We start from the raw sequence: 24,169 nt of genomic DNA on the forward strand, positions 1-24,169 counted from the left end.
TACAGTGATATATGTACAAGCTGTGACTTGCATTTCATTTTCAACCTTGGCAGGCCATAATAATCTGTTAATGAATGAAGACATCTTTAAGCACGTAGTTGTAAGCCAACAGCAGTTGGTAATCCTCCATATCCATTTTATTTCATTCCATTTACAATTCCACTTACAATCAAGCAACGAATAAACTACTGATGGTTGGCCAGCAATACCCATATGACCTTAGTGTTTGAAAACTGCAAAAAAGCAAAACACGCAATGCCAATGACAAGCGTACATTTTCAATATGCACACAAGTGGTACATTTGAAAGCCACTCTGAAAACAAATTTTAGCAAACTCAACCAAAACTTCTATTGTTAAATAAGGTATATACACACAAACAGACAAAAGCTATTTGGAAATGGCTACTAAAAACAACACGTAGTATGAGGCGTTTCTACAGTTCACTTTTTGACATAACATATAACAGAATCAGTTACAGAACACATAACAAACAATCACAATTTCAGTAAATCCCAGAGATGTATTTTTTCACTATATTGTCACTAAACAGACAATTCTACAGAAAACTTTGGTTATATAATTCTCAATAATAAATATAAAGTTGTTTCTTATTTAGCATTAAAGAGAGAGTAAATAGAGCAAATAAGGGATTTCTAAATTTCAGTACTCAGTCATGCTCTGCACATTATTCTTTTTCTTAGGTGTATACAGTTACTACAGACAACAAAATTTATTCACTTACCTCCTTTTGCCTTGAAAGAGTTGAGTTGTCATCAGCCATTAAGAAGTCAGCTTTTTTTTTAATAACTAAAGTAAATAATTTCATATTATTACTACTGTTTCTCACCCTCTTGCCCAATTCGATTTCAATACCTTTGTTATAATGTCTTTACTATTTATCCTTTACAAAATAATTCAATCAAAAATAAATAGTATAGAAAATCCATGTTTTTTCCTCATTATGAACTCCTTTGAAAATTCTACAATGTGTGACCAAATAATTTTTTTAAGTGACATTGCAAAGATCAACTAATATTTATACTACAATATTTAGTTTAATCAGAATACTTGAGTATCTAAAAAGCTATCAAGTTTTCCACATCATAACACATGAAGAATTCTTTCAACACGATCTGCTAACTAGCAATGAAAAAATTTCCTTGTGTCTTCAGACTTGATTGGAATAGCACCTTTATGACAAATTAACACATAGTCAAAAACAGTGAGTATCACAATTGAATTGTATCCCTGAATTTGGCAATAGATTTTAACCTCTGTTACAAAAGAAAATGTGATGCTAAGTATTTTGAAAATATTTTCACCGTATCAGACTACTTGGAGGTTGGATAGGTCACAAAAAATCTGCAAATCTGAAATTTCATATACAGTTTATCAGGTGTTTGTTGTGGCATAATACTGTATTTATTCTCTTCAAGATGACCAATTAAAAAAGTCAGTATGATGTACTGCTTACTTGAACTGTCAGATGAAATAATTAAGTTCACAGTGAACCAAAGTCTATCAAATTTCTCACTAAATTACTGGATGCAGCTCTAACTCTCATTGTAGTTCTACTAAATAACAATATTATAACTATAATTGACTGGTAAGCGATTACTGCTTACTAGCTAAAAACAAAGATAGCATATATCTCAAAATATTTTTAACATTCATAGAGTAATCATAGAAAATGATTGCATTGTTCCTGATTTTCTAGCCTGAACTTATACATGTGAGTATATAATAATGCAAATTAATGTGGCTCATGTCTTATTAAATGCTTTCTTGAGATACGTTACTGGAATTGTGGTAGGATTTGGATGTCTGATGATTTGGAAGTTTGGAGCAAAAGCAGCAGAACAGATTGCTCCCTCACGCTGATACTGAGTTATGTAGGACAGATCTGTGCTACGTGGGGCACTGGGCTGAGCTTTGCCAGTTCCCCCTCTGACCACAGGATGCTAATACAGATTCCAGCGCTTCAGTGTTAGGTAAAATCACTTCACTGCTCCATTTCTCTGCTCCTCCACTCACCAAGCTACTCCACTCCTAGCCAGCTGCAGCAGACATAAAAGCAACAGGACCTCTGAAATTTTATCCCCACAGCTCTTCAGGAGACCTTGTTACTGTCATACTTTGATGCACCATTTGAAGCACCCTGAGGTAGGGAAGAAATGGAAAAGTCACAGGCATGCATGCAGCAGCTAGGAGGATGATATGGATGCTGCAAGCTACTTGATCAAAATTTGCAAAAACAGGGGTAATTAAGATGAAAAAAGCAGAAACTATAACTATGATTTATGCAAATCCACACTGAACTATGTTAAAAGATTATAATCTATTACTTTTAAAAGGAGCTGTTGGTATCTACATCACTCCTTTGCTCATAAGACAGAAAAATCTGCCAAAATTTCTTACCTGCTGTCCCATTTCTGCCATTCGCAGTCTCATAGCAAGAATGATTTTTTCCCCAACTTATTTCTGTTAGCAATTTTCTTTCAGATAAAAATACAATACATACAATCAGCAAAAATATGTCCATTTCATTTCCCCATGCTTTCCTTCTTGACAGCAAAATTTGTAATTTTTCTGAAGGTATAATTTTTTTCCATTGATGAGTGAAGCTACTGTTTCATCCACTAAATAACTAACAGAAACACGGCCTGCTCGGGATAGAATTTCTGCTGAGTCCTCATAATGGAAAATATAGCCATAACTAGAAGTTAAGGCTTAATAAAGCTGCTTTTGTATCCAGCTGAAGAATTTTCATTAGAAAAGGATGGAGTCGTAGAATTTTCAAGGCGCTACAGATATAGCTGCTGATCTATTCCAAAATTTTTTTAGTAAAACAAATGAGACAAAAGGATCTTTTTCTAGATCCTAGAAAAAGAATCTAGATTTTTGTCTTAGAGAAACAGGAAAATCTAGACAATTCTGAGATGTAATACAATTATTACACTTCTGAGAAGATGCATTCTATTGTATCCAATGACCTTCAAAGTTCTGATCCAGGTTGCTGGGCTTCCTCAGAAGGTGGTGATGAAGAGACTAAAGGAGAAAGAGAGAGGTGGAGTGAAGAGAGAAAACTCATTAGACTGTAATTATAATTAATAATTACAGTCACTACGAATTACAGTAACAGTGAGAGTTTGGCAAACGTATGTGTTTAAGTGGGATTTATACATAGGAAACATAAATACTTTTTAAAATTTCTGGTGCATAGCTGCATAAACACATTTTTGTTATATAAATATATATATATACACACATATATAAAGTTTAGAATTCGTTACTATTTTCTTTTGCAACTTAGAGATAAAAAGCTGTCCATCAAAGGGCTTGATGACACAGACATATCATCTACCAGTTGAGCGTGTTGTTAATAAACAACCTAGATTGATTGCACAAATGGTGTAGAAAGATAGCTTATCCTTATTCTGTAGAATTTTATAGGACTGAAAAAGTGAGTTTTGTCTTAAACTACCTTGAAAAGTCTTGAAATGGATCATTCGGCCCAGTTTTTTGTTGTTATTTTTTGTTTTATGAACTTGATGTATTGATGTATTGTGCATCAGTTGGTTTACTCGATCCTTTCTTACTCTAACAAAAGCATGAGAGTAATGAAATATTCTTAGTGTAAAGTTTTAGCATTTTTATAATATCTCCTACCATAGTTCTTTATACCTCATAAAATGGATGAGTTTTTTTATATATCTTTCTCTTCATTTATTAACTATTTTACAGCTAGTAATAGATAAAAGATCAAAAGGACTGTTATCCTTTGGTAACTCCAGGAAAACACCTGAAATTTCCTTTTCTGGAGTAGTTCAAAGATATGAACACAACTATTTCTGTCAAAGACAACACTTATCCCAACTCCAGATTTTCTTTGAAAACTAACTTGTGGACTTCCTCAGAAATATAGAATCATATTACATATCAGGCCCAAGCCTTACTCTCACATTCTGGAGTGAGTTTATATCTTCCCAAAGAAGAAATTAGGATAGGTAAATAGGTGTGAAAGAAATTAGTATAGGTAAATCTTTTGAACCATTTTGAACCAGCTAAGGATTGTGATGAAGGAGGCCACAGAATGTCTTTTTATCTTCAGCCATTTTAAAACGGATTAAACAAGCATCTGTTCATACGGACATGCTTGCTGATCCTACTTTCAGGCAGGAGAACAGAGTAGATGACTTCCCAAGATGAACTCCAATTTGTTGACTCCAAATGCTGCTTTCGTGGCCTTTATCCCACAAGTGGGTCATCAATATGTGGCTTTGCATATTTCTAATCTTTGGGGGAAGAAAGTGCATTCCTCCGCAAATTTTTCTTTTAAGATGAATCTTTGCTCGTCACACTGGTAATAGCATCATCTACGTTGCTCATAAAATCTCAGACTGATTTCTTCACTGAGATATTGACTTGGATTTCCTTTCTGAAAATTTACTACCACTTTCTGTATGTTTTGTACATACAAAATAAGACTTGTCAGATTTTGTGCATACTTGCAGAAGTGAGACTAAATTTAACCACTACTCTGGGATGTAGCAACCTAGTGGAATCTACACCTTTACTTTGGCTAAGAGGTTTATTACACATTGTAGGGGAAGTGCTACATCTCTAACAGTAGGATAAAAATTCAGCATTCGTGGTAAAGGAAACAATTAGAAATCCTGATGGTGCAAAAATGCCTCAGATAACTCTGCCAGGGAGTCCTTCCTCCAAATAGGGTTTGCAGGGAAAAAAAAAATCACAGAATCATAGAATTGCTCAGATTGGAAAAGACCTTAAGCATCATCAAGTGCAACCATGACCTAACCATACTCCCCTAGCAACCCTCCACTAAACCATGTCGCTAAGCACCACATCCAAACTGTTTTTAAACACGTTCAGGGATGGTGACTCAGCCACCTCTCTGGGGAACTTATTCCACTGCTTAGCAACCCTTTCTGTAAAGAAATCTTTCCTGATATCCAATCTAAACTTACCCTGTCACAACTTGAGGCCATTTCCCCTCATCCTGTCACCACTGAGAAGTGACCAGCTCCATTCTCGCTGTAATCATCCTTCAGGTATTTGAAGAGAACCATTACATCTCCCCTCAGTCTTCTCTTCCCCAGAATAAGCAGCCCCAGTTGCGCCTTGTAGGGCATATTCTCCAAGCCCTTCACAAGCCTTGCTGCCCTTCTTTGGACTTGCTCCAGCTCCTCAATGTCCTTTCTATACTGAGGTGCCCAAAACTAAACACAGTACTCAAGGTGAGGCTTCACCAGGACTGAGTACAGGGGCAGGATCACTTCCCTAGTCCTGCTCACCACACCATTTCTGATACAAGCCAGGACACTATTGGCCTCCTTAGCCACCTGAGCACATAGCTGGCTCATATTCAGCCAATTGTCCATCAGTACACTGAGGTCCCTTTCCATCAGGCATCATAGAGGTTGGAAAGGACCGCTAGAGGTCAGCTAGTGCAACCCCCTGCTAATGCAGGTACTCTAGAGTAGTTTGCACAGGAAAAACATTCAGACAAGTTTTGAATATCTTCAAAGAAGGAGACTCCACAACCTCTCTGGGCAGCTTGTTCCAGTGCTCTGCCACTGGAAAAGAAATCTGTCCTTTTGTATGTACAGAACTTCCTGTGTTTCACTTTCTGTCCATTGCTCCTTTTTCTGTTGCCGCACACCAAAAAGAGTCTGTCTCCACTGACTTCACTCCTATCCTTTAGATATTTATAAACAGTGGTGAAATCTCCTCTATCTTCTCTTTTGCAGGCTGAACAGCCTCAAGTTTCTCAACATTTCCTTTTAAGGGAGATGCTCCAGATATCTGTGACACTCCTCTCTCTCTAGAAATTCTATATCTATATTGAATTGCAGAACCCAGGGATATGGTACTCCAGATGCAGCCTCACCAGGGTAGAGTAGAAGGGGAGGATCACCTCCCTCGACTTGCTGGCCATGATTTTTTGGTGCACCTGAAGATACCGTTGGTCTTCTTGGCCACAAGGGCATACTACTGGCTCATGGTAACCTGTTGTCCACTAGAACAGCCAGGTTCTTCTATTGACCATTTCAGCCAAAGTAAGGTAACTGAACTTGCTTGGAATATTTTTACTCACACACAGGCTGATCCATTTAGACCTAGGCATCTTTCTAGTTAATTTAGTTTTGAGTCTGTGCCCTGAGCTGAAATATAAGAGACCTGGGTTCACTCTTCTCTGCTTGAGAAGACCAGAATTCTTACCTTCCAGGAGAATATCCCATGAGATATTCATGAGGGAGAAAAATATTTTCCTTCTCCCACTTCAGCCTGAGAGCTGTTCCACTTTGCAATAACTAATTAAATATTCAGTGCACCAAAAAAAGACTAAACTTGAGAGCTATTCCTTAGCCAAAGGCTGTGGGTACCCCCCTTAAATGAAGAGTCATGATTCCAGTTCTTGCTCTCATAAAAACTTTGACACAATAACTAGGGAAGAACTAAAGTATTTGATCTCAAAAGTATACATACACAAAGAAAACAGAAAAAGATGCATCCTACCTTCTTAGCTGTATAGTACTTATACGCATGAAACGTGTTGAATGTATTCAACAAAAAATGAAGAACTGAGAATGGTATTCTGGAAATTAGATGAAATAACTTTATAGTAGTGCCACCACTGGCCATGTTATGTTTTACATAAAACCCAGTTCATTAGTGTCCTCTAAGAATAAAATATTAAGACATGCAAGCGGAACACTTAGCTGGTGTTCCATGTAGTGCAAATTGAGATATCTCTGCTCAAATGCAGAAAAAAGTTTACCAGATCTGGGGGAAAATAGAGTACTTTCAATTTTCTGTTCTTCTTCATGGAGTTAAGAGAAAGATGAAAAAAAGGAACCTTACGATTTCATTGTTTAGGAATTACTTTTTTCAACCTCAAGTAGTTTCTATAGATAACTGCTAACCAGTTTATGCCCTTAGACCTGTGAGGATGTATAAGTTTTACATCTTTTCCTCTCTTATTACAATAGTATAAACTTATTTCAGTTTTCAACTGAATATTGTTTTCATCATTTTTTAAAATTAATTATTGATCACCAGAAATGCTGTAACATGACACACGAGATGCAGTTTAACGCAATTTGGTCATCTAAGACTTACTTGTGAAAATGCTGGACACCTCTCACTTCAACAAAACATTTGACTATGAAAATAAAAATACTTAAAAATGAAAGAAAACAAGTTACGTACCTAACATTAAGTATATCAAAGACTCTATAATAACAGAAAACATTTCAATAAACCAAGCTTGAAACTGGTTAATAGAAAACGTATTGAAAAATATAATTTAAACCAAAATTAATGATCAGAAATTTCAGAAGTTAAATTCTATTAGTTGTTTTTATTAACATATTTCTTACGTTGCCATGTTTCACTCTTCATTTCTCTAGAAGACTGTCACCTAGAATTAGCAATGTTGAAGCTAATACTTAACTAGTACAAGATCTAATACAGATCTTGGAGATTTGAGGTGGACAGAGAGCTTTTAAAAAAAATTCTGTTTTTTCATTAAATGATATATATTAATTTATTAAGATTTAAATTAAAAAATATATATTTTTTTACAATTCCATATCCCTTATTTTTCACAGAGTTGACTAATGAATGATGTAGAGTTGATTAAAAAAAAAAAATCAACCTTAAAAGAAAAAGAACAAGTCACTCCTAAATCAGGACTGTAACTAATTAAATATACGTAATTTCTTTCATTTTCTTTGGCAAAGCTTTGCAAGACTTAGCATCACTTTAATCAGTATATTCAAAATTATGCAATAAAAATTGAAATTAGGTTTGAAAAATGGAAATTAAGCAAACACTTGCAAACAATTCTGTTCTTTTGTCAGAATGCCAAAGAGAAATTATGAGTCGACTTATGAAATTTATTAGAGAATTAGTATAGTTACATGAAAGAGAAATATGAAATTTTCCTGTTTTAATTATATGCCCAATTTGGTGCTATTACAGTAGTTTTCTTGATTAAAATATTTAATGGGAACACTACATAGAAATATCTGTCATACTGACAGTTTGAAGAGTTGAATGAGCCAGCTATTGAGGCCACTAAAGAGCACTCTCATCTTAATCCTGAATACTTTGTTCTTTCTAACAGAAATGCATGTGAAACAGCTGGCTCTGAAAAATATCACTGAAGATAATATAATCACTTACTGAATCACAGAGTAAACCTTTATATAGCAAGGAGGATTCATTTGGAATGTTAAAACAACATTGCAACAGTCTGTAAAAAATCCTTTTGATTTTATAGGGCCATTACCTTAAACGTATTTGAATCAGCTGATAGCAATAAGGATTTGTTGTGCATTTTCTTTCTCTTCTTTCTTTCTTGCAATATTTATGATTTTGACATCCTATAATGTCAAAACTGAGCAAAATTAACAATATTACATGGATGAGTTGTAGTTTAAGTGCACATATTTTGCATGTTATTTATAGAAGTAAATTTTTAAACATCTATACTTCCTGAAAAGTGAAGGCCAAATGACACCTTTGGGCTTTTACACAAGCAAAAATGCCTTGGTTTCTGACGAAAGATTGTTTTTCCTCTAAATCCATGATGTTTCTAATGGTTAAGCAGAAATATGCATGCTGTTCAACAATTGCTCTCCAAAGCTTAAATGCATCTAAGAATTCTTTGGAAGCATTCTCTGACAGTGTTCATATTAGGTACAGCCCTTTCCTGCTCATTACTCCATGCCTGATACCAAAACACTGCAATTGTAACCAATGTATTCTCTATTATATATGCTGCTCTACTGGTAAAATAAAAAAAAACCTAATTCAGATATTTAAAAATATGAAAAAGAGCAAAGGAATCCAAAAGAACACATTGAGATCTATGGGACAAAGGCTAGCAAAAAAGATACTCATTTTGTCAATATCCAAACACAGTGAATAAGAGGGAGGAACTTTCCTGTATATCATTGGGAACTTCTGGGCTAGGAAGGAAAGGGAATACATAAGAGGATATGATAAAAACCTTCATTTACTGTCAGTGGTTTACGGGCTGGTTCAGCCCGGTTCTGTGACTAGTGAGGCAGAGGGATTTTGCAAAATCCATGCCCCCAGAAAAGGGAAACAGGGGGCCCCAAAATAATTAAATACAGTGGGAATGATCTGAAGAAGATCATTCCAAGCTAATTTACTAAATATAGTACCAGAACGCAAGATAACACACTATAATACAATATAATTAGAACTGAAGCTAATAAATCAAATCAAATGAGAGTGTCCGAAAGGTGTACAGACCTCACCATAACACTGAGGAGAGATGCAGTTTGGTTCAGCAGCAGGAGAACCTGATGAAGAAGAACACATCAGGTGACCTTGCCAGGGGTTATATCACCTCACTGACCACAAAGTCCCCTGGGGAGTGTAGTTTTTCTTCTCTTATGGACAGGTGCCCAGAACTTGAGCATTAACACTTCAACTCCCAGTTCACTCAATGATGTTATGATGTGGAATACCGATAACTAAAAATCATAAAACCAGGACAATTTACTTAGATGGAAATTGTGCATCTTACTACAAAGATCCTCTTCCTTCTCTATTTCAAAAGCAAAGCTAACTCAGCCTGTATATTCTGCAGAGTACATGTGCTATGAAAATTCACATACAAAATTGCTGTGTTTACTCATAACCTTAATAAAAAGTGAAAAGACAAGGAAATTGACTTCAGTGTAAATTCAGAAACCCTAAAGTTACCAGAGATGCAGCAGTGGTGTCGCTTCACAGCTACTCTCCATATTTTTAAATAGAGGATAAACAGCATTTCCAAGTAAATTCCCAGATTTACTTAGCCTACGAGGAAGATAATTGTAAAAGATGTGCAGCAGGTCTAAATCATCTATTTGGATGTTACAAGTGGGACAACGATGAAAACAGTAAAGAAAAGGCAAGCAGTAAGGGAGCTACAAGATACTTGCTGAGGCATGTATAACTATGTTTTGCTAGACTGAAAAATCACATCTACTTCAGTGACCAAATCCAATGCAGAGGTTCTTTCCAGAGATGACTTGAGAGATTCCCCCTTGTTGAGTTACAAGAAAAGTCATCGTACTCCTCATCAATTTGGATAGTACATATGCACTGTATTTGCTCTCTCACTATAATTTCTTTCTTTCCTACTTTATTATGTCCACATATATTAAGCCCAAATTACCTTTATCTATGTCACTGATATGCAGAGGCGCAACTTATCTATATATTTTTTCCTCCACTGAAGTCTATGTCACTAACATTTTCCCCACGTTACCCTTGCTTCATAATTCTCTAACCAATAGGTAATATCTTTTCCAGTTAAAATTCTCACTGTTTTATGGGTGTTTTCAATAATTCCCCACTAACTATCCCCTTCATTATAGTAATATGCTGTTCTTGCTCTTCTGCAGATGTTAAGGATACCTAGACTAAGCAATGATTCCTGCAGCTCTCTGCTAGCTACAGTATTTTTTGACCATTAACCTTTACTTGTCATTGCCTACTGGCAGAGTCCTCGTACAAGATAATTTTTGAATAATGCTTTCACTTCGGAAATGCTGAATCAAATAGCATATTAAAGACCACATGTATTATTTGCATCTCATATTCTTCAGCAACTAATTTTTAATTCTGTTTGTAAAGTGAAGTGCCTGACACAAACACACATGCACACACACACATTCCACCTGTACTAAGAACCTGATGGGGGTTGGCTGTGCTGGGATCAGACATCTGGGGCATATTACTGATGCTGTCATGTGGAATAGAAATGAAGTAGAACAGAAACAATTCTGTCCACCTCCTTCCCCATCCCATCCCCCCTCCCAAAAAAAAAAAAACCCAAAAAATCCTGGCTTAGGTCATGTAGATACTTTAGGCCTACTCTGATGCTTTGACCCAAATAACCTGATTTGCAAGTAGCAAATAACTTCCACTGTCTTCTAAACCAAAGGGGAAAAATAAGCTATTTGGGTCAAAGCATGTTAGGAGAAAAAAAAAAGAAAAACTCTACCCAAATGACTACTCTCTCCCAGACACTGGGGTGTGCGTATCTTATGGATCTTTTTAATTTGTGATTTTCCCATGGCTCCACACAGATGTGTCAAATAGAGCTGAACATTAAAAACATCACCTAAAGCCAGAGTGATTTTTAATATCTTCTATTAATTAATTTAAAATACAATGTCTGTAAAACTAGCACTATCTTCCTAAAGGGGCTAAAGTATGTGGATGAAGGATTTAAAGTAAAGCCCCCAGTTTTATCTTGCAATTTCTATTTAATAGATTTCTTTGGCTTTCACTTAGAATAATGACTTTGTCTCTTTCTGAAGTGATCAGATACATTCTGACTTCTCTCCAAATCTAGCTTCTGTTCACTGTGGTGTTTTACTCATCAGCCCCAGAAGATTTCTTGAGGTTGTGCTCAAGGGATGGTATTTCAAACTAAGAGCTTACAAGCACACTGCTTAGTAGAGTACAATCATTTATAAGTTTCCTATTCATTAAGTTCTACAGTCCCAAGAAACTTTAATACTAAATTTACACTCATTTCTGAGGACTCAGCTGGATTAGTGTTATAACTTACAATGACATAGCGAGAAAATGCTCCATTACAATAAAGAATGACTTAAAGATGCAAAAAATTAGTCAAAAATAAAACAAGCCACACAGACAAGCAAAAACAAAACTACTCTGAAAGCAGACAAGAACTGTTTGGTTTTTTTTTTTTTTTTTCTCAAGAATCCAATTGTCTTTTTGACATACTTAGGAATCATTTACAGGATAAAAATAATAGGTTTGTTTATACCCAAGAGGAGAAATGGCATGAGAAATGTTCCTATTTTAACTTAATTCTACTTTGTAAGCATCACTTGGAACTATTATAAAGGATATATAATTTCAACATATGCAAATGAAACATAGAGGAAATATATGCTTTAAAACATTAGTTTGAACCTTATTTGCTTCATTGTTATAAATCAGGGTGATCAAATGACAGCAAGAAGGATTCTTGCGTACACCAGAAACTGGTTTCATAAAATCTCATATTATTCTACTCAGAAGAAACAAGACATTCGAATAACTGAAAAGAGCTTAAAAATTTATCTAACTAACTACCTTTTACAAGGAGAGGCAGTAGTCACAGGGAGGTATAGAAAATTTCCTGAAGTCAGGATATACTAGCAACTGCTTGAGAACAGTCACTTCACAAAGATTATAATTTACCTAGTTAATTGACAAGGGCCAAAAGCTATAGTTGTTAAAATTCTGTCATATAAATCCATGTGGGGGCTCCTGTTCCAACAGTGGATGTGCCAAAAGTCTGATTTTTATGAAGTTTGTTTTCTCTAGCCTATGATTAAATAGATCTTACAGTGTTCTTACTGAACGAAGTGTGATTTTTTAAAAAGTTAGCTGGTTGAAGAAGTCACCTAAATACCAGTTCAATTTATATCTCATAATAACTGTTTGAGAAATAATTCAAAGAGCTTGGCATCCCATGATGTGATGGTCTTCATACAGCGCTACTAAGAACACTGTCCCTGGTCAAGAGCAGGAATCCAAGCCCCTCCAGCTCTATACTTGACTCTTGCAGAACAGGAGCTCTTTAAGTCCCACCACAGATTTACCAAAGGCCTAAAGAAAAGGAGGGCTAGCAGTGTTTTACATAGAATTTTGCTACAGCATTTCAAGCAGACATTACAGCATACAAGCAATAGTGCTCTGGCAGTAATTTTTCCACCAAAGACATCCTTTCCCCCCCTCTGAATCTGGAAGGTTGAACCAGAAGGAAAAGCAGCATGTCACAAATTTTAAATTAGTGTTTTCTACATACTCATCCACTGTTTTCTTAAACCTAAATAACGTTAAGACTGTTCACAGCAAATGCAAAAATGAAAGTAACAGCATGAGAAACATAATTCCTACTTCCTTAAATTGCCTGAGAAAAATGACTGTTGTCTAAATGCACAAATCTCTACAGTTTTAATCAGCTGTTTGGAACAGCATTGCAGGATAAATTTAGGAAATTTCTGATACCTTACTATCAGCAATATAACCACTTCCATCTGAATTTGAATTCACTGACAATAGATGCAAAGATACCAGAGGTATTTTTCCCACTGAAGAAGTTGAAAGCCAGATGATACTCTTAACACTTGACAACTTTTGCTCATGTATACGTTTGAAAAAGTCTCTGAAAGTTCCTGAACAAAGTATGCAATAATGCATATATGAAAGGGAAACAGATTTCAAAAGATAAGGATACAGAAGAACAAGATCCAAGACCTACAGTCCTAACATTCTCAGGAAAATTCAGAACTAATCAGAATTAATTTCACATCCCCAGTACGTGGAAAATAAATATATGAGCTGTTAATCATTTTTCAGTTTCAATAAAAATAACAGATACTCTGCTCTAAATAACTGTGGGTTTTGGTATCTGCAGCGCAGTACTATTGATGGTATTTTCACACTTGCAGAAGCAGAGATGATAATGACTACTAAGTTAAAACTGCATAAAATTACATATCACATTGCTTTCAGCCACTCCTAAATTAGCAAAGTTTCCCTTTTGGAAGTTGAACATTTTATACAACAAGCAGCCTTTAATTCATATTTAATGTTAAATGCAAGATGCAGACCAGTAAAGATTTGAACTTCAATGCAGCTCTGCCTGTGATGGGACTTCAGTATGTTTTTAGGTGTTTCCCTAACTGAAGCTTTAAACTCATGATGAAGTTTTTAAGTGCATAATGAATGCAGTCCCTTATATTTATTTCATCACTGTTCTTACAGAGATCCACAGAAATACTTAGCTATCTTGGGACCCTTATTAGTTTACTCACATTTGGTGCCTTTGGCCAACTTATTTGCCATTTGTAGTTCAGTTCCTTCAAGCTGTAAAATGGGTAGCATAGGAAGTACAAGTTTTCCAACAGTATTATTATGCGCAGATCAGTATTCAGATTCCAGCTTCACTGTTCTAAACAAATACAGTAAAAGACAACTACTTTCATAATGGAGCAAGATAGAGGAAAGAAAGAAAGAATTATCATCTCAAGTTTTGCAAGGTAATTTCAGTGGAATTTGTGTAAATGTTTATTGCATGCCCATCTTCCTCAAAAGGCACCAAAAGTGCCTTGTAAGCATGCAGACAGAAGAATAGCACTACTATTTTTGTTTTCCAGAAAGTAAGTGAGTTGCACTTGGAAAGTTTTCAGGTGCCTTTGAAAAGCTGTCCTTAAGCAGTTTGTCCATTCAAGGCATGCATAACCTCATTAAAAACTAAATCCAAGTATCCAGAGTTTTGCTTCATCGCTTTTCTGACAAGACTATCACCCTCCCAGTGCTTTTCCTCACAGCTATATGCATAAACGTTTGCACTGTAAAAGGACTGAAGTGAAGAAAACCAAGAAATGATCCTCACAAATTGAATTCGATGCCTTAAAATTCAACTGTAACTGCACATTAGCAGCTGACAAAAGAAGTCTAAGTTGTTGCATTTCTGTTCAAACAAAAGACTAAGTGAAATGCAACAATTTTGCAGTGAAGAGAGCTGCATATTTATTCATTATCCTCTTACTGGCAAATGGCAAAAGTGATTTTCCTCAAACTTTCTATTAAAATTCAGCCCCGAGTAGAGACCAAACAGTTTTCAGTCTGCATGGTAAAGATTTCTGAAACTAAAGAGCAACTAAGGAAAGCTGTTATGCAACTTTAACAATAGCAGGTCATGACCAGAACACTGCTAGTATGGCAAAGACTAATTTAAATGCATCTCCAAGGAAATGGTAAAAATATTCAGGAAAAACTTTTCAAGGTTTTACAGAGAAGAGCTCTTCCAACTTATCACTTAGAAACAACTTGGATTGAAATTCATAGGTTTTCTCATTATTGTTTATACTTCCATGATACATGGTGGAATGAGGAATGAACATGTCTGTACCTTGAGTATAAAACATCCCAAATAAAAATAAAAACATCTCCACATTCTGAAGTCTATATCTTTGAAACCATAATCCCCCAACTAATGGATCAACCAGATGGGGAAAAATCAGTCTATTTCTTCACGAACCAGTAAAGGAAAGCAGAAGGCTCACAGGCTTTTATTTCGATTCATATAGGTTTTAACCTTACGTTATTTCATATCATTCAAATACAGAAATACAGTGTGACTACGATTCTTAGATCTATATGGAGCAGCTTTTTCCAAGGCAGGATTTTTTCATTTTATTTTTGAGATACAGATATTCTCTTCAGTGTTCACTGAAATTAATTATCAGTATATGGAATGGAAAATTACAGAAATTAGATGAAAAGCATTAATTAGCAGTGAAAAGTTTTAAACTGAGGAAAAAAGATAATTACTAAAACAGAATAACAACTAACCTAATCAGGAGACATACTTTTATTATACTGTTTCCATGATGTATTTACTGTATTTGCAACTATCATTAGATAGTTGATTAGATTCATGTTGATCTAAAGAAGTTCCTAAATCTATCATCTATTTGTTGATATGGATGAGAAAAGAAGTCTGTTGGCAGAAAAAGAGCAATTCATTGATCTAGTAAAGAATTTTTTACAATAAGTTATCCAAGTTATTCTCGTAAAATTCATGGTTGGTCTGCAAAATAAGAGCAACTTCCTTCTTAAAATGTGAAAAATTAAATTTACCCCAACTTTTTTAAAAATAGAATTTGGCATAAAATTAGCAGATGATAGGATTTAAAATAGATTTCTATGAATGTAATTGTGTAAATATTAAACATTGGGAATGCTAAAAATATTCCAGCTTCTAGTCTCATTAAAAACAGAGATTTGTCTATGGATATTCTTTATATTGGAATACATGTTTTCAATTTACTTGGAAAGAGAATGACATTCTATAAAACAAATTATGTAAACCAAGCTTGGAATTTTTTGGCATTGTGGTCTTCTGCCATGATGCCTTATGGGTGCTGCAAATCTGGTACCTCATTTTTCTGATCTGTCATCTTGGCTGGACTCCCAGCTTGTTGGCATATGCCCTCATACATAAGGACAGTTATTTTCTGTCAGGCAGGTGAGTTTCCACTGTGTAATTTCCACTAAGTAATTTCCTGGTTTAGCAATATTCTGAGATTCAAACAATTCCTGTGTATCAATATAAAAGTTTTTCTGATAGGCAATTCTCCTGAAAACAGTTTTTAAAAAACATTCAAAGCGTCTGTCCTTCATGGGATTAGATATTGATCTTTTATATCTGGATATTCTTAGCCCTTTACAGCCTTTACATTAATGCACCATAAACATCAGAAAAGGCTACCCTACCTCTGAGGCACTAAGAATTCTCAGGAATGGGTTTTAGCAATTTGAAAACGTGAATTGCTTTAATAAAACAACAATAACAGCAACTTACAGTAGTCTCAAGTTCAAATTTATAATGTAGATTATAAACAGAAATTTACCACTAAGAGATTCTCTATCAATTTTATAAAATAACTTAGAAAGATACCAAAGCCCAGCAGCACCTGCACTCACTACTTACTATGTTACTTACCACAGTAACATACTTACTGTATGTTACTACATCTAGGTAGATAACTTCCATAAATAGTATTTCTGAAACCTGAAGTAGGTCTTTAAGACATATCACAACTCCAAAATACTCCAAAATACCAATTTTGGAGTAGACACAACAACTGCAAAGTAAATATAATAGGAGAAAAACATAGTAAAGGATCAAGTCCAATGTTGTAAAAAGTTACACAGACACATCAAAAGATAAGTAGAGGGTAGAATATTTAGGAACTATTTATTTTGAGAAATATTTGCAACACTGTTTAATCATCTGGAAATAAATTATATGTATAAAATATAAATGGTCTACATATTTATTATATACATCACCTCATGTGTTTACCACAAACATGTTTCACTGCTGTGATCTGCACAGCTTGAATCCAGATCTGAAGGTACTTTGTTGGAATTTGCAGAAGTATTGCATATCTCTTTGAGAAGCATATTTTACTTCACAGTATTTTTTTTAATATACAGTTACTGGAAGCAATCTTAAAATACATAAATTAAAAGCTGTGGATTAGCCACACAATTCCTTCCACTTATTTGATGCTTATGAATACTATTATTTAATGACTAAGATAGCACGATGTGAATTAAATATTAACTATAGGATCAGAAAGTAATTCACATACTATGCAACACATGTCGTATAGTACACAGATACCTCTTATTTGGATGTGTAAGACGACACAGATTCTTTTGACTATTTCTTTACATCCTTGCATGTTTACCTGCTAAATCTCTTTAGACAATTGAGGGGATTAAATTAGTAGTCAAGAAAAAAATAGTTTTATATTTAGACAACGCTATGGTGCAAATGGCAGGATTTTATTTTGAAGCAAGCATTTTTAGTTTTATTTTTTAAAATTTCTTTGCTAAAAGTGTAGCACAGCACTCAATTCTGCCTCTGTGGAGGCTGAAGCTGTGCAATGTGGTAACTGCTTCTGAGTGCACTGTGCCTACATATGCTGAGATGGGGCTACATTAATCTAGTTCAGCTGACAAGACCATCCTGGCGTTTACATCACAGGTATCAGAATATATGAGTAAATAGAAGAATGAATAAATAAATTAACCAATTCAAATATCCGGACCCAAAACCAATAATCTCTCTATTCATAGGAAATAAGTCAGGTAACTTAGCTAGGGATCACAGTAGAAAGACATAAGCAGCTGAAAATGGAAAACCTACATCTAAAGGCATAGCTACATCAAAGAATGGGTGAAAATAAGTCCCTTGTCTTGAAACAATTTGAGCTCATTTGATGAAATAGTTTATAAACAAACAAACAAACAAACAAAAACAAATCAAATCAACACCAAACAGTACTCAACAAAAAATTGCCAGCTATTGGGAAAACATAGAGGTATTTCCAATCCACATGAAACATTTGATTGAGCCAAGTCTTCCACCTTGTACTGGCGTTGTCTTCAGCTGACTAAGTTAGTAGGCACAAACCATCATCTCCACATTTTCAGGCAGTTTTTAATTCCTTCTAATACCTGATTTTTTAGAGGGCAATTAGAGGACGTATTTGGTTTCAGAAGCACATCTCGGTGTTTCTACTTACTGTGAAGCCAAAGTTTTCCAGGAAGCATTTTCATCCTGCAGCACCTCATTGACCTAGTTGTGGTTAATCTAGTGCCCAGACTAGGAGCAATACAACTGCATGAGCACAGCTCAGAGCCTGAGTTAGTTACTGCAAAGCTGCTGTGCTGTGGTCCACTGGGTAGTGCAAACACGTACTCAGTCTCTGTGATTAGGTCTGTCCCATTTGGCACAGGAAGTTCAATAGCCTGACCCTCTTACATCTCCGGTGCTGCCTCATTGTCAGGGCGATGGATTCAACTGCCCATTGTTTCACTTCTAAGATCAATGAGCACAAGGCTTATGATGCTATCAGCCCAGGCGTGTACAAACAGCTTTGCAACTAATTTCTGCAAGTCTGGCTATCGTGTGAAGATTAAACATCTGAACAAATAATCACAAAGCCAAAAGCAGCCATTTGCACAATAACACATCTGTCATGATGAGAACCTGATCCTTTGTGCGTACTTTGATTGCCCAGGGAACTAGCATGCTATTTTTTGCTCAGAGGTTATGATATTGAAAGTTAGTAATTTGTTTGACAGTCAATTTAACTCTTGAGTTGACACTTTTCTTGTAGTTTCCAACATGATCATGTGTAATTACATTTCATAAGTGAAAGACACATTAATGTCTTTTAGAAAGAAGAACATGTAAATGTGTTAGCTTGCCAATCAAGCAGCAATTTAAAAAAAAGATTAATCTAAAATGACTTAAAACAGCTACAACGGTAGAAAGGATTATTTATTTGCTGAAGTCACCTATGCTCAGTCAGAAAAAAAATAGATAAGGGCGGGATCAAATTGTAATAATTCTGTTTGATTTTTTTCTTGCCACAAAGATAAGAAAAATCATTCAAAAAGAAAAATTCAGCAACCAGGCTACTCAAAATGAAACAAAACAGAAGTGCAGGATTCACAACATATTTCTTTTGACTTATTTTCATCTAACAATTAAGAATTGTATTTGTAAGCCCTCAGGTCATTTCTAGGTTGATTCTGATCCTTCTGAATAACTCGTGGGGCATACAGTAATTGCAACTCAGTAACTGTCCTGATATTTTAGGAGTAGTGAATGGACTGAAAAATAACCTACAGTGCATATATTAACATACAGCTACTGTGAACATTTATTTTCTCCTTACAAATAAATATGCTGAAAAAATAAGGAGCTCCATTAAATCTCACTTGTCCCTTGGAAAACCTCTTTCAACTCATGATGAAAGCATCTATATTTGTGTCTATTCTCCCATTACCCAGAGATCATCCCTTTCCTCTGAACCTCCCTTGTTCCATGTGCCAAAAACACCTGAAGAGTTACATGAATGTAAACTATCCTTATCACCTTTCTACCGACAATGAGATAATGTAGAAAACACAGTTGCTGTCCGTATTGTACCCTGCTCTGTAGGCAATCTGTTTTGTGCAACAAGGCAAAACAGACATGAGAGTTAGGAAGAAAACCTCCTTTTTGGGTTCCTCTTCCCACTCTTCCATTCCATGTGAGAAAGCACTGTGTGAGTGCAGTCCGATTAAATTTACTGATGATATCATTGCCCTATTTTTTCCTTCTTTCTCACTCTTCATCATTAAAGTTACATAAATTAATGTCATTGCTCTCATACTGCTATCATGTTAGGAACATAAATTACTATGGTCTCACCTCCAGAGATAACAGAGAACCACATATTCCTTGTTTCCCCCCCTTTTTAAAAAATAAATAAATAAATAAAGCATTTTTTAAAAAAAAAAAAAAAAAAAAGAAAGCTTTCTGCTAATCCTAAAACGCATTTCATTTCCTGAGATTCCTAGTGGGTTGGCTAAGAAAATTTTTCAGTTTCTTGTATTTTTATTTTCTGCAAAGCTGCACAGGGTCCAAGCTATACATCTCAGTGTCCCACACATTAAGAAAAAAAATTTATCCATACAAGTCAACCACGGAAGGGCCTGATCATTTCTAGTGCTAGTTAAACAACATCTCATATCAGTAATTCTGTATGTTCACAAACAAATGTTTAGAGAGCCTGCTGCAGATGCACATAATCCAAAAGGGAAGAAAGATTCTACCAGACTTTCTGTTATCTTTATTACAGGGCCTCTATCTATGAATGCTCCATACTGTCAAGGATGGACTCGCACCTTCAATACTTAACTGCAGACATTCACTGGCACAGAAAAAGAAAAAAAAAAAAAAAAAAGAGTTGTTAAAATTAATACCAAAACGGACAAAATAAAGCACAAAGAGAGGAGAATGGTTGGGAGAAAATCAACTGCATGAAGCCCTGGTAAAAATAAATCACTTCCGTGAACAAGAAAAAAGATCATTTTTTATTTATGAGACAAAACAGTTTAAGTTAAACCATTTTGTACCTGGAGAAGAAAATTTAAGTTCTTTAAAGCTATAAATTCCTCTAGGATCGGGTACCTATATTTTGCTTTATTTTTGTTGGTTTGTTTTTGGAATACTTCAAATAACCTGGATTACCTGATTTCTTTTTTCCTTAAGAAAAGATAGGTCTTGAAATAGAACAAAAACACATTATTTCTTTTATTGTCATCTGTAGTAAACAAGGTGACCCAAGTGCATGTCACAACATTCTTAACCCATTCTGTAACATCAGCGTCCTACTACTATCAATATCTAATTATCCCCAAAAGCTCAAACCTCAGATAAATATACTTACAATGAATTTGTCTGCCTCCTAACAGTATTCATTTGTTAAGCCAAAATTTAATATAACAGAAGAAAATTCCTGTATAATTAATATACAGCTGATATAATTAAAAAATGCACAAAAAAGTCACGCTAAACAAGTAACCATGCTAAGGAAGAATTGAAGGATAGCTTACCCCCATCCTGGGCTTGCTGAGAAGATTCCAAGGGGAACCATCTGGAAAAAAGAGCCTTTCCCAGTGGTAGTCAGCTCTTAAATGGGGTCCAGGATAGGTGGAGCAAGGATCCACCCCCTTCCAGTAGCACAGGTCAATTGCCTTCACCTGTGCTACCAGAACTGACTCATAGCTTGCCTCAGGTGGTCAGTGAGAGGTTCAAGCTGTGATTCAACAGTTCCCGTACAGCTGCTCTCTGAATGAGAGGCTGAATGTATTAAAATCATCTCAAACCATTCCTCGCTGTAAAACTTTTCTCTTCATTTGAAAGTACTGTCCAAACTACAACACAATTTTCAGCATGATATTTTTGTGACACAGTTAACATGTTCAAATATTATGAGAAAAACCTGACTGTGTGTCACACAGATGAGACTATTAAAATTCATACCACACAAAAGCAAAATTAGCTTTTCTTGTTCTGCTGCAAGGTGCATCTGATGGGAGAAGCCATTGCTGTGTGTTTGGACCTTTGTCCCCAGATGGCTGTCAAAAACCCTAGGGATGATATTTACAGACTGTGTAAGCCCATGCTCAGATAGCAGCTCCATGTCTGTTCCTAATAGGGAACACTTCAAGGAAAATTTTCCTTTACAGGAATGAGATTAGGTTAGATTCAAAGTCAATTTTCCCAAGTGTTCCCAAGAAAAATTATGTTAATGTTATTTTGAAAGCTTAAAGCAAAATCATAAAGCATTTTAAAAATAACTAAAGATCATTATGTAATACTGGGAAACAGCATGAGATTTTAAAAGATATCTACAAAGAGAAGGTATATGCCTGTAAGAATTTTTGAATACAAAAGGTATCTATTATAAAATTGGAAAATTTCTTTTTTGGTATTGACTTAGCAATTGCTACTAGCTCATGGCTATTTACAGATTATAAGAAATACTACAAGAAATTTTCTTCAACTGAGAAATTCAAATGATTTATTTAGTTTACATTGTCTGTGTAAAAGAAGGGCCCAAAATGAGTGAAAGAGGCAACTCCACTGGTATGATGCAAGTAATTATTCTATTGAAAAGGGAAATATCAACATCATTTTTTCCTCATGCTTTGTAATTACGATATAGCTTCTCATACATACATAAATACTTAGACGTAGAGTTCTATTCTCCTCCATTATATTTAAGTGATATCAAGACCCACAGCTTAGACTTTTACAGTTTCATACCTTCCTTCATATTAGCAGTATTAATTTCAGTTTTCCCCACTGAAGATTAAAGACAAGATCTTGAGATAGCTGGCAGTATTTCATCTCCATGACAGATAATGATTTGTTTTTTAATTGGCTTGAAATTACAAGGTAGTACAACATGTGCTTTGGGAAAGCTTGCTTAATACCACCAAACCAAGGGAAAAAAAAAACAACACACTGATATTAATTTTACTGCCTGTTTTTCACACAGATTTGTTCTATAGAATGCTTAGTATTATTGATAGGCCTTGCCTGTTTCAGGACTTTACATGTTATTCATTGGAGGTTTAAACAAATCATGAGTATCAAAGGCAAGTCAAAGTGGGTCTTACATAGGAGAAGAACCCCACAAGAGAAATGAAAGGCCAATATAAGCTCGACTATATTATTTCCATAGAAGGGCAAGGCTGAGATAGAAAAATAGTGGGACTTAAAAATAAATCTCCTGCCTGACTAACCATGACCATAAGCTAAAGACTGTGAGGCCAGAAGCTACCTTCACACTTTACAGTGTTCAAAAAAAGATAAGCTTAATTTGCATTAAAATAATAGCATGTAAATATAAATAACATAGGAATAAAAACAATGATGGTCATTACGCTTAGCTTGCCTTGGAAAGCCAAAAGTCCAAGGTGAGATCAAGGCTTTTATATTTTTCTGACCTTGTTTTTAAAAGTGAAAATCTAAAAGACTAGATAAAATAAAATCAGTCTGGGAACATTAAAATTCAGTGCAAGATGGAGCATGAGGAAATGAAGATCAACAGTATTGTCTACTAATAAGACATGAACTTGCATTACTTAATGATACCTTTGTAATCTCTCAGAAGTAGTAAATTTAAGGAGTTACTGAACAATGAGTCAAATGGAAATTAGAGTTCAGGTAAACTTTTAAAGAGAAATAAAGAAAAATTCAGAATTAATACATTTAAGAAGCTGAAATACTAATGTGACTATTTGAAGACATGTTTAGCACTCAGCAGTCATTTTCCTTCTTAAAGGAGCACTTCAACAAAGATTTCATTAACCTCTTGAATAGAATATTCTTCTTAGTTTTTTCCCTTACCATTTTTTATCACTACAGATTACCTAAATATTTTGGACTTATACAGATTATTTATTTAGGCTTGGTTTAAACACGAATACAATATTTTCAATGACTTTTTAATTATTTTTTAATTACAATTTTGTGTGTATTTTTTCTTTTAGAAATCAAAATATTCCAGTAAACATATGAGACCTCTAAAAAAATGGAAAGAAAATGAAACATATCAATAAATGTGAGAAAAAATGATAGTGTATAAACCTAATGGATAGTTTATGCAATATGAGTTTGAAATACATTTGCCTTTCTGTGTGTTTTTGTTGTTTTATTTGTTTGATTTGGTGATAAAGTTCCTCCCCCATCTCTTCCCAGCTTTTTCTTCAAGAATGGCTAATATATATCTTACATTCAGAGATCCGTTTTCAGCAAATAAGTAATATTTCATAAAAAATGGTGTATCACAGAAAAAATGAGAGCTGCTCATTTGTTTCTCAGTTGGTATATATCACATTATCAATTTAATTTACACTTTTAAAATTAAGGCAATCTGATTGTAAAAGTATCAGGCAAAATAGTCACAGATGTTGTGTTAGCAAATACAGGCAATTTCATTCTTCTACTATATTCAAGCTTTTCTGTCAAAGGATCTACATTTTGTTCATAATCTGTGTAGTATGATCAGAGAGTAACAGTGCTTTCTTGGACAAGACACTACACTTTATCTTCATCAGTTTCCATGCATTTAGTTTCAAAACGTTCTTTAAAGTGGGGCAAAATGTTACAGTTCTCATGTTTCAACATGCATTTATTTACTTCTGCTGATCCTTTAATGGTA

General features: G+C 34.8%; 2 long non-coding RNA genes across 3 annotated transcripts in view; both read right to left on the reverse strand.

The window, feature by feature from the left end:
- The window catches only part of LOC128084299 (uncharacterized), a 30,573-nt gene extending 9,361 nt beyond the window's left edge, over window positions 1-21,212 (reverse strand). Inside the window, exons 1-3 of the long non-coding RNA XR_008208448.1 lie at window positions 21,051-21,212; window positions 2,037-2,160; window positions 745-809 (exon numbers count right to left, since the gene is read on the reverse strand). This is a non-coding gene — a long non-coding RNA (uncharacterized LOC128084299). The remainder of the gene's footprint in view (window positions 1-744; window positions 810-2,036; window positions 2,161-21,050) is intronic.
- LOC128084300 (uncharacterized) overlaps window positions 1-24,169 on the reverse strand; it is a 225,282-nt gene that overhangs the window by 113,678 nt on the left and 87,435 nt on the right. The gene's annotated exons all lie outside the window — the stretch shown is intronic.

The sequence above is a fragment of the Tympanuchus pallidicinctus genome, unplaced genomic scaffold (genome assembly GCF_026119805.1).
Source record: "Tympanuchus pallidicinctus isolate F22 unplaced genomic scaffold, pur_lepc_1.0 scaffold26, whole genome shotgun sequence".
NCBI classification, from domain to species: domain Eukaryota; kingdom Metazoa; phylum Chordata; class Aves; order Galliformes; family Phasianidae; genus Tympanuchus; species Tympanuchus pallidicinctus.